Raw genomic sequence first — 5,985 nt, forward strand, 5'->3', positions numbered from 1 at the left:
TGTGTGTGTGTGTGTGTGTGTCCCCACCACCTTCCCCCCGGGCTCCGGCCGTCCTGGCAAAGCCGCGACCCCCACTCCCATCAGCGGCAGCGTTGCGCCGCCGGACAATTCATAGCCTGGGACCCGCAACACTATCACGCCCACTGGCCGCCCATGCAATGGCCCCACGCCCACTGGCCGCCCATGCAACGGCCCCACGCCCACTGGCCGCCCATGCAATGGCCCCACGCCCATTGCCCAGCCCATGCAATGGCACCACGCCCACTGCCCAGCCCATGCAATGGCCCCACGCCCACTGGCCGCCCATGCAATGATGGCCCCACAGCACTGGTACACGCCCGCAACTCAAACAGCTGGGCTCACAGACAGAGACAGCCCCCATCACAGGCATGGACCCAGTCACGGGCACCTAACACCCAGCACCCCCAGCACACAGCGCCCAGCGCCCAGCACCCAGTACCCCCAGCACACAGCGCCCAGCGCCCAGCACCAAGCGCCCAGCGCCCAGCGCCCAGCACCCAGTACCCAGCCCATGCAATGATGGCCCCGCAGCACTGGTACACGCCCGCAACTACAACAGCTGTGGTCACTACCAGAGACAGCCCCCATTGTAGTCAGGGACCGAGTCCCGGGCACCCAGTCACGGGCACCCAGCACCCAGCGCCCAGCCCCCTGCACCCAGCCCCCTGCACCCAGCACCCAGCGCCCAGCCCCCTGCACCCAGCCCCCTGCACCCAGCGCCCAGCACCCAGCACCCAGCCCATGCAATGATGGCCCTACAGCACTGGTACACGCCCACAGCACTGGTACACGCCCGCAACTCAAACAGCTGGACTCACAGACAGAGACAGCCCCCATCACAGGCATGGACCCAGTCACGGGCACCCAGCGTCCGGCCCCATGCACCCAGCGCCCAGCACCCTGCACCCTGCATCCAGCACCCAGCCCCCTGCACCCAGCACCCAGCCCCCTGCACCCAGCGCCCAGCACACAGCACCCAGCACCCAGCACCCAGCACACAGCGCCCAGCACCCAGCACCCAGCGCCCAGCCCCCTGCACACAGCACCCAGCGCCCAGCCCCTTGCACCCAGCGCCCAGCACCCAGCACCCAGCGCCCAGCCCCCTGCACCCAGCCCCTTGCACCCAGCCCCCAGCACCGAGCGCCCAGCACCCAGCGCCCAGCCCCCTGCACCCAGCGCCCGGCCCCCTGCACCCAGCGCCCAGCACCCAGCACCCAGCCCCCAGCGCCCAGCACCCAGCGTCCAGCACCCAGCCCATGCAATGATGGCCCCGCAGCACTGGTACACGCCCGCAACTACAACAGCGGTGGTCACTACCAGAGACAGCCCCCATTGTAGGCAATGACCGAGCCCCGGGCACCCAGTCACGGGCACCCAGCGCCCAGCACCCAGCGCCCAGCACCCTGAACCCAGCACCCATTCCAGGCATGGACCCAGTCACGGGCACCCAGCGCCCAGCACCCAGCACCCATTCCAGGCATGGACCCAGCCCCAGCACCCAAACCAGACCAGATGAAACATGGACCCAGACCAGACCACCCGGTCCCATCACCCAATCCCCAACACAAAGCCCAGGCCAGACCTGGACCCAGACCAGACCAGCCCACCCGGTCCAGGCCAGACATGGACCCAGTCCCCACCACTCAGATCAGACCTGGGCCCCACCACTCATCCCACCACCCTGACCCAAACCAGAGGTGGACCCGCGCCCACCGCCGAGACCACCCCGCCCCCACCATCCAGACCCAGACCCACATCTGGAACACAACCCAGATCACGGTGAATGGCGGTGCTGGCTCGAAGGGCCGAATGGCATATCCTGCACCTATTGTCTATTGACCTGGACCTTGTTCCAGACCCCCCCCCCCCCCCCCCAGTCAGATCCACACATCGCCGTGCAAATTCAGATTCAGACCCTCTCATCAGTTGCTCCCCCCCACCCCACCCCCCCTCTGCCGACCGGCCCCGCACTAAGGCTAAGCCCCTCGCCCAAGTTCACTAACCAGATCCCACCCCGGTGTTTATTTTAACTTCACATTCAAACTGAGGACGGGTCGTTTAATGGACAGCGAGTGCAAGTCAAGGCGTCTGCCTTACGCATTTGTCCACAGTGCTGGAGTAACTGGCCGACCTCTGCGACCATTGATTAAACAGATAATTCTACAATATAACTACAATTTATAATATATCCCAGCCAATTTTAGTGTGTGAGCTGTTCTATCAAGAAACACCGTGCCTCGATAGACGCGACAATGCGCCAAGATAAATTAAACAAGAGCATCCCATTTCCAATTCCAGTATCGAGCTTCCAAGGAATTTCTTAAATCAATAGACAATAGGTGCAGGAGGAGGCCATTCGGCCCTTCGAGCCAGCACCGCCATTCAATGTGATCATGGCTGATCATTCACAATCAGTACCCCGTTTCTGCCTTCTCCCCAATACCCCCTGACTCCGCTATCCTTAAGATTTATTCACAAAATGCTGGAGTAACTCAGCAGGTCAGGCAGCATCTCAGGAGAGAAGGAATGGGCGACGTTTCGGGTCGAGACCCTTCTTCAGACTATCATTAAGAGCTCTATCTAACTCTCTCTCTTGAAAGCATCCGGAGAATTGGCCTTCACTGCCTTCTGAGGCAGAGAATTCCACAGATTCACAACTCTCTGGGTGAAAATCTCCGTTCTAAATGGCCTCCCCCTTACTCTTAAACTGTGGCCCCTGGTTCTGGTTAAATGTCGATTGACCAAGTCACCCCTTCTGTTTTTCCAGGCAGCTGCCAGCAGTAAGATGGGTTAGATTAAGGACCAAGAAGTAATTGGGAAGAATTTTGCTTTGCATTTAACCAGAAAAGATTATACACGTCATTAAACATCAACACAAAAATAGCGTGTTTTATTAATATATTGCGCATGCATTTTAAAATGTACACGTTCACCAATTGTCGGTTGGGGTAAATTAACGACGAAATTAATGTTAAATGCCTGCATTTTCTTCCCCACATAAATAAATCGCCAAGCCTTCCCACGTTATCATCTGGGATGGATAGAAATGTTTGCCTGCTTGACTCGTGATTAATTAAATGCTTATGATTAACTGGTCGTGGTCCGTTCAGGCAGACGGGAAGCGACTATTCCCGACATTAAAAGATTGATCATTGCAGTTGAACAGACCACAGATTCTAATTCGTCAGATTTGACAGCGACACAAGGTACAAGAGAACGAGAAAGAGCGCCTATTTTAGACAATAGACAATAGGTGCAGGAGGAGGCCATTCGGCCCTTCGAGCCAGCACCGCCATTCAATGTGATCATGGCTGATCATTCTCAATCAGTACCCCGTTCCTGCCTTCTCCCCATACCCCCTGACTCCGCTATCCTTAAGAGCTCTATCTAGCTCTCTCTTGAATGCATTCAGAGAATTGGCCTCCACTGCCTTCTGAGGCAGAGAATTCCACAGATTCACAACTCTCTGACTGAAAACGTTTTTCCTCATCTCCGTTCTAAATGGCCTACCCCTTATTCTTAAACTGTGGCCCCTTGTTCTGGACTCCCCCAACATTGGGAACATGTTTCCTGCCTCTAACGTGCCCAACCCCTTAATAATCTTATACGTTTCGATAAGATCCCCTCTCATCCTTCTAAATTCCAGTGTATACAAGCCTAGTCGCTCCAGTCTTTCAACATAGCATCTCAGTTCTAAATACGGGTTTTTTTTGGTGTGTTTCGCCTTTCGTAATTCATCATGCAAATGCAGAATTCTTAAACAAGGCCCACAAAGGAAAGAACACATTTAATTGGACAATGGCTCACAGCTTGCAACCAACATTCTTCAGTAAAGCAGCTAATTGACTCGTGACCCACTGCGGCCCCGGGTCTCCCGATTTCTACTGTTTAGTGTAATGATGGATGGCACGGCATTAATCTTACGTAGAGAGAGAGAGAGAGAGAGAGGGGGGGAAAAATGATAGCTCCGTCCTTTTCTCATCGCTCGCAGTCTAAGCTGGAGCTTTGCATATCCCACGCTGCCAAGAAGTTGCGCTATTCACAAGTGTGTTTCTTCCAAAAGCCCGTTCCCACCGTCTTATTTTCGTTGTCTGAGCTATTTCTCTGGGTGCTAACAGACCCCAGCAAGGTCCTCGGGGCTGGGGAACGCTGGATGGGTGATATAAAAGTAGTTAATTGCAGTTTCGAGGGATATTTCTTCCCCGCTCAAGACCTGCATTCCAAAGTAATAATTCATTTGAGTTGGCAATTCAGTGCAACATTTGCATAGGGCAAGGCCCGGTTACATGTCTTTTGTCTCACATATAGAACCAACACCCCCCCCCGGGCAATTTTACATCGATTGTTATTCGTATGGAATACACACTGGGCGGCTGTCAGCGTGTTGCTAATACGTTCCTCTTTGTCGAATGCACAGATTGATTGCTCAATTAAAGTAGGAAGGTGGAAGCATATCTGATATTAAGTCTGAAGAAGGGTCTCGACCCGAAACGTCGCCCATTCCTTCTCTCCTGAGATGCTGCCTGACCAGCTGAGTTACTCCAGCATTTGGTGAAATAAATACCTTCGATTTGTACCAGCATCTGCAGTTATTTTCTTACACTGCATGATATTGGCATAGATCACGTGAAATCATTTACCCTTAGATATTCCCATTGGATTATTTTATTCCATTTAAAGTGGCAGTCGGGTCTCTTTGTAAACTTATAGTATAAGAAGATAACTGCAGATGCTGGTACAAATCGAAGGTATTTATTCACAAAATGCTGGAGTAACTCAGCAGGTCAGGCAGCATCTCGGGAGAGAAGGAATGGGTGACGTTTTGGGTCGAGACCCTTCTTCAGTCTGACGAAGGGTCTCGTCCCGAAACGTCACCCATTCCTTCTCTCCCGAGATGCTGCCTGACCTGCTGAGTTACTCTTTCTAAACTTCGCAGGAGAGTGACATTTTTCCGTTTCCACGGCGGAGAAGCGCCGGATAACGAGAAAACAAATCTCCGTGATTCCGTTTTAACAGGCGAAAACAGTTAATGGACGAATTATGGTCCAAAAAAATGCTGCGTTAAAAAAAAGTAAGGTCCACAACATGGCGATAACAAAAAAGGAAACATTGATGGGAAGAGACACGCAAAAAACATAATTGTGTCTATCCTCGGTTGAATCCAGCATCAACCAGCATTTCCTTCCTACACATAAGATGTATGTGGAGCGTCAGTGAAATTCAAGACAAAGATTGTGTGCGGAGTGGGGATAAGAATGGGAATAATTGTGGATGTGGGGGGTGGGTGGGGGTGGGTTAAGGTGGAGGTGTGGGGGGGGGGGAGTATAAAGACATCCCGGTGAATCAAGTATGTGTAGGAAGAAACTGCAGATGCTGGTTTAAACCGAAGGTACACACAAAATGCTGGGGTAACTCAGCGGGACAGGCAGCGTCTCTGGAGAGAAGGTGTGGGTGACGTTTCGGGTCTGAAGAAGGGTCTCAATCCGAAACGTCACCCATTCCTCTTCTCCAGAGATGCTGCCTGACCCGCTGAGTTACTCCAGCACTCTGTGTCCATGTTCTCCAGAGATGCTGCCTGACCCGCTTGAGTTACTCCAGCACTCTGTGTCCATGTTCTCCAGAAATGCTGCCTGACCCGCTTGAGTTACTCCAGCACTCTGTGTCCATGTTCTCCAGAGATGCTGCCTGACCCGCTGAGTTACTCCAGCACTCTGTGTCCATGTTCTCCAGAGATGCTGCCTGACCCGCTGAGTTACTCCAGCACTCTGTGTCCATGTTCTCCAGAGATGCTGCCTGACCCGCTGAGTTACTCCAGCATTCAGCGTCTATCTCCGGCTAAATTAAGTCCCATTTCAACGCCGCACTTAACTGCAAAGGACCAAGATGAAACATTATTGGCAATGAAGTGATTGAGTCGGAAGCGACGGGTCTTGTGTTTTGCATTTGTAGCGTTTCGCTCCCCTT

The sequence above is a fragment of the Rhinoraja longicauda genome, chromosome 1 (genome assembly GCF_053455715.1).
Source record: "Rhinoraja longicauda isolate Sanriku21f chromosome 1, sRhiLon1.1, whole genome shotgun sequence".
In the NCBI taxonomy this organism is placed as follows: Eukaryota; Metazoa; Chordata; class Chondrichthyes; order Rajiformes; family Arhynchobatidae; genus Rhinoraja; species Rhinoraja longicauda.